We start from the raw sequence: 9,997 nt of genomic DNA on the forward strand, positions 1-9,997 counted from the left end.
CCCATGAAAAAAATGTCTTACATAGTGCCTGGTACACAGTATTATCTTGAAATCAACAGAGCAGTGAAATTACAGAATATTGCTCAAGAACTGACTGGTACTAACCAAGAAGCAGACATTATATCAAGATTCTAATCTGGTACCATCTATCTTATCTGTTGGTCCCTTCACTAAGGTGTCACATTAACAAGATTTAGGAACTGTCATTATGACATTGATACATGTTGAATATCATCAGAGGGCCAAGCGATGACCTGCAGTGCTTTTTACCCTTTTGTTATTTGCAAAGAGGAAAGAGAAGGGGATTGGACTCCTTTTGCTGGAAACCTAGGCCATTTGGCATCACAAGAGTTTGGCTGCAGAGAGAGAAAGATGGAGTGCTAATGTTAATGTTAATATTGGGCCCAAAGGCTATGACACAAAGTTTTTTCCATCCCCAAAGACAGACCTTCCTCATGTTATCTGAAAATGCACTTCAAAAACATGTCACTTCATGAGCATTAAGTCTCAGAATCTGCTTATGTTTAATCTTTGGCTTGAGCTGTATATTCTCTTTATAAGACAGAAGGAAGCATAGCTTCTAACTGAAGTGTAGTGTGGGTAACAGTGGAGTCGTCTATGGATCAAAAATGACTATGAATGTTCTGTGTTATTGTGTTACACACAATAAGTAGGTACATAATTCAAGGCTGCATGTCTTTAAAATGTATTTGCCTGTTGGACTCTTGATTTGGAATTGATTTCCTACTAAGGAACTGACATATGAATTTGTGTGAAAATAGAAGTCACGGCAAACTTTTCAGTGGGTTGGACTGTAAATAGACCTTTTTGAACTGCTTAGAAACATTGTAATTCACCTCATTTAATACAGAAGGAATAAAGTGTGACTGATTGCAGATATTAGATTGAAAAGAAACTCATGGAAGAGAGTGAGTGCTTAGGGCTACACACTTTGTGGGCAGAATTTCCCGTGACTTTATTCACATAGCTGCCATTTAAATTGACTTTTAGCTGGATATGTACACCAAAGGGATGTGTCGACTGTTTGTGATTTATTGAAACAGCTGAATGGTTGCAAGATATGGCTCCTTGTGGTCATCCATCATTCCGAATGATGATTAAGTACAAAAGGGAGACACAATTTAGAAAAAAGTGTGACATAAAGTTGGGATAACAGAACTGGGCCACCCATGGTTTGTATTCCTAATGAAATTTGAGAAAAAATATTTAACAGGAAAATCATAATACGTATGTTAGGTTTTGCAAAATCAGATAAACATGACTTTGCAGAATGGGTAAAAACCAAAATTCCTATTCATAATTAAATCCTGGTTTCTTAGGTCAATTTTTCAAGTGATATTATAATGGGCTTTGGCTGTGTCTACACTGACTCCTGGCCTTCCTTAAAAAAAGTGTGAAGTTGAGAGAATTTTTTTTTTTTGGTATGCGGGCCTCTCACCGTTGTGGCCTCTCCCGTCGCGGAGCACAGGCTCCGGACGCGCAGGCTCAGCGGCCATGGCTCACGGGCCCAGCTGCTCCGCGGCACGTGGGATCTTCCCGGACCGGGGCACGAACCCGTGTGCCCTGCATCGGCAGGCGGACTCTCAACCACTGCGCCACCAGGGAAGCCCGAGAGAATTTTTAAGATTAGACAAAGAAGCTGTAGAGTTTAAGGCTTCTCGGTTGAGAAAAAGTCAACCCAAAGCGGGGGCTTTCGTGTCTAGAACCACCTCTGTCGCTTGCACATTTGAGTAAATCAGAACCTCAGTTTCTTGATCTATAAAACGGAGACAGTGATAATACTTGCTCTGCTTTCCCACAGAATTGTTGTGAGGATCAAATGAGATAACAGATGTGAGCTGCCCTTACTAGTATCCGAAAAATCAATTAATTAAAAGGGAATTACGCAATTATTTCTTCTTAGATACCTTAGATGTAGTCGTGTGTGGAAGCAGGGTGACAATACATTATTTTCAAAGGTAGCTATTGTCTTAAAAGTGAGATATCATTGTGCTATTTATTTTGTAATCCTATTTTTATTTCCAGGCTGAGGGGCCATAAGGAAATACTGGTCATACTTAGGTATCAGGAGAATTAATGTGTACGGGGAAGCCCACATATTCATTTGTAAAGGTGAATGTGTGTGTGTGTGTGTGTGTGTGTGTGGTTCCATTTGGTGGGAAATAATCACATACTCAGAAATAAAAGTTGACTGCAATAATTCCTCTGATTACGAAGTCTCAGAATGTTTCCCCTCATTTGAGCAAATTGAAGCAATAAACTCATGGTTGATAAAACTCAGGCAACTGTGATTGTGTGTGTGTGTGTGTGTGTGTGTGTGTGTGTGTATGTATGTGTGCACATGTGTGAAGAGCAGGGATTCTGGAACCAGATGGCTTACGTTTGAATCCTACTTATTTGCTAGTAATCCCAATAAGCAACTCAATCTTAATTTTGCTGTGTCTCAGTTTCCTTATCTGGAAAAGAAAAATATATAGGTATGTTCATGTGGATTAAATGAGCTTATAGCCAAGATACTGAGAACCGTGTTTCTACATGTTGTAAGTGCCTAATAAATGTTCATTATTTTTATCATCAAGAAAATCTTTTAGCAGCAAAATCATCAGTGGTGATTTGCTCTATTCAAAACGTACAGTCACGTCCTATCCCCCTGGTGAAGACCAGTTTACTGGAAATGCTAGCCTAGATCAGGAACACAACTTTTGGAATGCCTGGCAGAGAGGAGCTGAGTAGCTTGAGACCAAGGCCTTGGTAGCTGCCTAGGACAGAACTCTGTACCAGGCTTTGAGCCACATTGTATATTGTAGGACATCATTGGCCCTAACATGCTTAAGTAAGCTACATGAAACAAGGGCCACGGCCAAATATCTTTGGGATCATTTCTTTAAGCTGTACAAATCAGGTTTCTTTATTGCAGGTTGTCTCAGAACCTTTAATAAGCTAATGTGCATTGTGAATCTCCAGGGGACTATAGAATGCCATTCCCAAATTAATTTCACATAGAATCACTGTTCTTGTTTTTTAAAGAAAGCCTATGAAAACCTTGAGGAATATTAAGGGTTCCTTAAGGCACCGCTTGGAAAATACATTTTTATGTAAGGTTTCTCAAGCTCAGATATTTTAGGCTGGTAGATTTTTCGTAACAGGCTAAAGAACCAAAAGTACTCAAGCAAAATGCTCTTTTGGGTGGGGGGGTTTCATAGAGGCCTCCACTGGAAGGCCTTAGGGTTGTCTTTGTAGGTAAGGAATTAATTATGGCTACTCAGTGATTTTAAAAAGAACATTTTCGCCCAACCCTAGAGATTGCTGTGGAACACCATGAAAACTAGACCTAAGTGTGATCATTTGCACAATTTAGAGGTGATGAAAATTTCTTTTTTATGGATTAAAACGAAACTCTTAACTGTAGAGCAGAAGCCGGGTCAGACAGACATACTGCTCCTGAGAATGTGCTGCTGCTGATTTGTATTTTGTGGTAGCTGAAGAGTTTGAGCTGCTTGTTAAAGAGACCCAGCACCATTACATCTATTACTGGCATCCCCAGAAACTGCGGATCTATTTTGAAATACCTTTATGCTACACTTGTTCAAAGCATTGTCTTTCTATTCAACGAATTCACCTGCACCTTGACTTTTCTCTGCAATATACTACTGATAGTGTAGAGACATATTTCGGTGCATCTCTTTGTCTGAATCTGGAAGCTATGCCTTTTCCTTGAGTTCCGTTTCTTCTGAAAACTAGTTGTTGACAAATACGACTGTCACGGTGATTGTAAGACTGAATTACCCTGTTGATTTCCTAATTCGTTGCCTGAGTTGTAATGACTCAAAATAGGAACCATGCCTCTTAAATATTTTGTCATCTTACACTGTTTGAAAGATAAACGGTCTTAAACAGAATAGTTGCTGGAATTCTTTGTTAGAATTGAAGTTTTAACATCAGGGTCTCTATCAGAGAGAATGTAGGTGGCAGGTATTGCTCTTTTGGGGGTAGGTTTCTCTACTCCAAGCAGGGGAATTCTGTAGGGTCAAGTCTAAAGTAAAAAGGAGACGATAAAGGAGACAGACTTCCAAATCAAAATGAGAGTTGGAATGTGTATTAAAAAGGATGCAGGGCTCAGGTCTAGATCTGTCACGAAACCTTAGGGAAATCAGGCAGCTGTCCGGGTGCCAATGTCCACATTTATGAAATGAAAGGAATAGACATCAGTAATCTAGAAGATATAACATTTTTCATTAGAAGGATGATATGGAAGGAGAGAGAAAAAAAGGAAAAATATGGAGTCTATCAACTAACTCTAGAATTTTTTCCCCATGTGTTAAATGTGGGAAAAAAGTCATATAGGTTTCATAATTCTGTATTCTTAGGTTACCATTTCACATGTAGATTAGTACTGGCTATTGCTTTGAGGGATACAACATTTCCAAACTTGACTCATTTTTCTGCCTAGAATTTTGTATGTTGCTGTGTGCCTAGAATGTTTTTTTTTTTTTCCCCACTTCTCATTTGAATGGCTTTCACTTACTATGCCTATAAGCTATGATATTAAGGCTCAATGCCAGTAAAGTTTCAGGGAAAAGAGTGAGGAAATTATTTAAAAGAACTACTTTTTGATAATGGCAGTGTTTTGACAGTTTTTGACAGGCAATTTGGAATAATGCAACCTCCTGGATTACAGCCAACCTCTGAAATGGGCTGTAATTTAGAATGATGGCAGCTCCTATGACCTCTATATTGGAGAGTCACTGGCACTAAAAGAAAATTCTCCTAACAGTTTAGGTTTATATTTGAAAATCTGGCTTAAATGTCTGACGTGGAGCCATTTTATTTAATGAAAGGATTTTCTTGTCCTATCCATAGCTCCAAATACTAAAGCTGGAGAAGATTTTCTGCCTTTTTGTGTGTGGTAAAATTCTTCCTCTCAGATTCCACTCCTAACCAGATTGTGAACATTCTAATGAGCTGACTGTGGTCTGGCTACCCCTTTGATCCACTGGGTGAAATTGGACCCACTCGGCACAGATAACTGTATCATGCTGTCATCCTGCAACGAAGGCAAGTCTGAAGCTGTCATACAGTTTCCAACTTTCTCTTTTCACACAAATGTGTTTTCTCAGGTTTTGAGTTTGGTCCTCAAGGCCCCTTTTGAAAAATAGATTCTGTTACTCCCTTAATTCTGAGAGTTAAATGCCTTTTAAACAATTGTGTAAGTTAAATATGAGCTGGGCGTGCAGTGTAGGATTTTTTTTAACTGAACTGTAATTCTCCAAACATACCAATATATTCCAAAATTGCCAGTTGCAGGCCATAAAATATTTACATTACAGAGTAAATAATGTATGTTTAGTAAGAAATGATGAAATATTTAGAGTTTTTCTAAAGATACGACATGGGTTTTTTCCTCTACCATAGCCATTCTTGAAGCAGGCAAAATAGGCAACTTTAAGAGCTCTGAGGACAGCACGAAAGCATCTTTGAAGGAAGAGAACGTTCTGAGGCAGTAAATGGAAAAGTCTCTATAAGGAAAAGAAACAACAGTAGATCCCAGATATCAAGATACATATTTCAGTTTCTTAAGGAGCCAGCAATCCCACTACTGGGCATATACCCTAAGAAAACCGTAATTCAAAAAGAGACATGTACCACAATGTTCATTGCAGCCAGAACATGGAAGCAACCTAAATGTCCATCGACAGATGAATGGATAAAGAAGATGTGGCACATATATACAATGGAATATTACTCAGCCATGAAAGGAAACAAAATTGAGTTATTTGTAGTGAGGTGGATGGACCTAGAGTCTGTCACACAGAGTGAAGTAAGTCAGAAAGAGGAAAACAAAGTATGCTAACGCATATGTATGGAATCTTAAAAAAAAAAAAAAAAGGTTCTGATGAACCTAGTGGCAGGGCAGGAATAAAGACGTAGACACAGAGAATGGACTTGAGGACATGGAGGGGAGAGGGGGAAGCTGGGGCAAAGTGAGAGTAGCAGCAACATATATACCCTACCAAATGTAAATTAGTTAGCTAGTGGGAAACAGCAGCGTAGCACAGGGAGATCAGCTTGGCGCTTTGCTATGACCTAGAGGGGTGGGATAGGGAGGATGGGAGGGAGGCTCAAGAGGGAGGGGATATGGGGATATATGTATGCATATGGCTGATTCATTTTGTTGTACAACAGAAACTAACAGTATTGTGAAGCAATTATACTCCAATAAAGATCTATTAAAAAAAGAAAAAGAATTGAGAGACAAAAAAAAAAAAAAAGACATTTCATATGGTTAAAGGTCTAGGGAGGCATTAGCAAACAATTTTGGTATTTTTCCCATTAAATTGAAGAGTTGCTAGGCCCAGGTCACATGATGCAATCATTTGCCAAAGCCATTCTGTGGGAGTGTTGTGAACCTCAGAGGATGGTTGGGCCTTCCATGCTTCCAAACGCATACATTTTTAAAACCTCTCCCACATACTCAATGACCCTGAAGAAGCCAATCACCGTGTCATTACACCCCATTGCATGTGTTTAGGAAAGACCCTGAAGAATCTCTAACTGAAGTTTCCAACAGAATCACCTGAGTCCTCCAAAGAACTTTTCAGGCCCCACCCAACCTAAGAAATTCTGGTAGGATCACTCTAGTGTAGGGCCTAAGAATTTGTATTTGTTTTTTGTATTGAAGTATAGTCGATTTGCAATGTTGTGTTAATTACTGCTGTACAACAAAGTGATTCAGTTACACATGTATATACATTCTTTTTTAAAATATTATTTTCTGTTATAGTTTATCATAGAATATTGAATATAGTTCTCTGTGCTGTACAGTAGGACCTTGCTGTTTAACCATTCTGTATATAATAGCTTACATCTGCTAACCCCAACCTCTCACTCCATACCTCTTCCAAGCCCCTCTCCCTTGGCAACCCCACCAATCTGTTCTCTATGTCCGTGATTCTGTTTCTGTTTCATAGATAGGTTCATTTGTGTCATATTTTAGATTACGCATATAAGTGATATCACATGGTATTTGTCTTTCTCTTTCTGACTTACTTCACTTAGTATGATAATCTCTAGTTGCATCAAGAATCTCTATTTTTGAAAAGCTTCTCAGGTAATTCTAATGATCATCTTGGTTTGGGAACTGTGGTAGACTGAATAATGGACCTAAATGTCCTAATCGTTGGAACCTGTGAATGTTGCCTTATATGGCAAAAGGGAGGTTACAGGGCTTCCCTGGTGGCGCAGTGGTTGGGAGTCCTCCTGCCGATGCAGGGCACACGGGTTCGTGCCCCGGTCCGGGAAGATCCTACATGCCACCGAGCGGCTGGGCCCGTGAGCCATAGCCGCTGAGCCTGTGCGTCCGAAGCCTGTGCTCTGCAACGGGAGAGGCCACAACAGTGAGAGGCCCGCGTACCGCAAAAAAAAAAAAAAAAAAAAAAAAAGGGAGGTTACAGATATAATTAAATTAAGATTCTTGAAATGGGGAGATTAGCCTGGATTATCTGGGTAGGCTGTGAATGTAATCACAAGTGTCCTTATAAGAGGGAGACAGGGAGCTTTGACTAGAGAAGAAAGAGAGAAAATGATGATAGAAGCAAGATGCTAGGCCTCTGGCTTTGAAGATGGAGAAAGGGGCTGAGAGCCAATGCATGCAGGAGGGCACTAGAAATGGGAAAGGACAAGGAAAGAGATTCTCCCCAAGAGCCTCCGGAAGGAGCAAGCCCTGCTGGCATCTTGACTTCAGCCCAGTGAAACAGATTTTAAACTTTTGACCTTAAAAACTGTAAAAGAATAAATTTGTGTTGTTTTAAGTCCCTTTGTGTGGTAATTTGTTACAGTAGCAATAGGAAACGAATACAGGAAATCACTGCCCTAAGCCATATCAATTTTAATAGTCCTTTGTTGCTAAACACAACTTTGAGCCAGAGCTTCAAGGCCCTAGGATTTACCCCGTTCCCAAGGGTAGAAAGACACAAAAGCAGCCTTGTCTCTAGAAAATACTACTGCCCCATCTGCGTCGAGCACTTTGCTCACAATCACATACCCTTGAGGATGCCACAGCTGCCCAAGAGAAAAGGCAGCAGTGTGGGACCCTGGCCAATAACTGTATCCCTCAAGCTTGGACATCAAGCCACAAGTATCCATCACACCCCTCCTGTGTGCTCAGCATTCTGCTGGCCACTGTGGGAGTGCAGAGAATCACGAGAGGTTACTCCCCATTCTCCTGCTGAGAAGAGACATTGCAGAATGATTACGAACACTTAGGTTGCATTTTCCAGGAATCTCAAAGCTGAGCTCCCCTGACAATATCCAAAGGATATTGTCTCATTTGGGGTTAGGACAAATGCATCCCATTTAGAGGAAAAAAGATGATGTCAAAGCATGGGCTTTCCAGTTGTACTCTGATTAGAAGACCTGGAAATCAAGTCAGTTTTCCATAGTTAAAGGCTCTTGGTCCGCTGCGGGATGTATTAATGAATTATCTGTGCAACATTTGAAATGTAGGTCTATTTTCCAAGGCAGGTGAGTGTGTGGGGGGAGGGGGAATCTCTATATTTTATCAGTACTTGTTCCTATCAGAACTCCACACAGTGAAAGAAAAAAAAAATGGCGGCTGCATAGAGCTGGGATAGCATCTTGTTTCTATGACAACAGTGCCTGCTCTGCTCCCAAGCTCCATCTGGTATTTTCAGGCCTAACAGCCAGGTAGCATCTAAAATACCTAGTGGAAAAAAAAGGCTTCGAGAGAGATTCCTCAGATCTGGCACAAATGAACACAGCAACACCATGCCCTTTTTAAGAAAAACAGTGAATTATTTCACCAGCAGCTGAGCATTATGAAAACAGACCACTTAGTACATAGGACATGCTCAACTCTATTGCATAGGCTAAGCAAGCACAACATGCACAGAAAATTAAAGTTGCTGTTGGGGCTGATGAGGGTTTTTGTCCTAAAGGCAATCTAATGAAACCCACATAGGGTGATTCCGTTTTTCCCTCTTGCTCTTTCCTGGCCCTGCTTGGTCCTGCTTTGTGGAGCTGTGTGTGCTTTAGGTAATATGGATGCAGCAGCTCTTACCTGCCTCACTGACCTTCCCTCCAGATTTTATCTGTGTTGATTACTGTTCCCTGGTAGCTCTGAAGAATTTATGAGAAGCTGAATTTCAGCCCTCCTCCACGGGCACTTGCTCACAGACAAGCATGCTTTTAAAACGGTACAGTGCAACACAGCCTTCTATCCCCATTTTGAACACAATCTAGTGAAAGCACTTCCTTTTTCTTCCTTAATAATACCATCATTAAGAGTATAATGTCTTTATAAAGTTACAATTTATCTAAAATATGATGCAATATGACTTTACTAGATTGTCGTACAATATTTGGGATACGCTTATACTAAAAAATTATTCATTGTTTATCGGACATTCACATTTAACTGGGCACCCGGTATTTTTATTTGCTAAATCTGGCAACCATATTTATAGACAAGGAATATAGGCCTGTCATTCATTTGATCACTTAGGTTCTGATACAATGCATCAAAATGTCAATACACTGAATTAAGTATTGGTTTCCAGCATTTTCTGGTTATTAAAAAGAATGTTTACATGTTCATTGCCTATGCAAAAAAAAACCTGTTGTTTACACCAAACCTTTTCATACATTCATTTATTCATCTAACACAGAGTTACTGGGTACCTGCTCTTTGCCTGGCACTGTTCCAAGATCTGGGAATCGGTGGTGACAAGACCAACAGGTGCTTCTTCATGGAGCTAACAGTCTGTTGTGGCTCCTGGATTTTATTTCAGGACGCTTGCTCTCACTGCATACAAGGCATTTTGATATACAAAGACCCACCAGATATGGTCCTGACCTCTAAGATTAGCTGTCCCTTACCCATCTTCAAATTTCCCCAAACCTCATCAAACCAATCCCATGTAGTTCCATGGGCATTAAATCACAAGGGAAATTTAAATTG

The sequence above is a fragment of the Physeter macrocephalus genome, chromosome 20 (assembly GCF_002837175.3).
Source record: "Physeter macrocephalus isolate SW-GA chromosome 20, ASM283717v5, whole genome shotgun sequence".
Taxonomy (NCBI): domain Eukaryota; kingdom Metazoa; phylum Chordata; class Mammalia; order Artiodactyla; family Physeteridae; genus Physeter; species Physeter macrocephalus.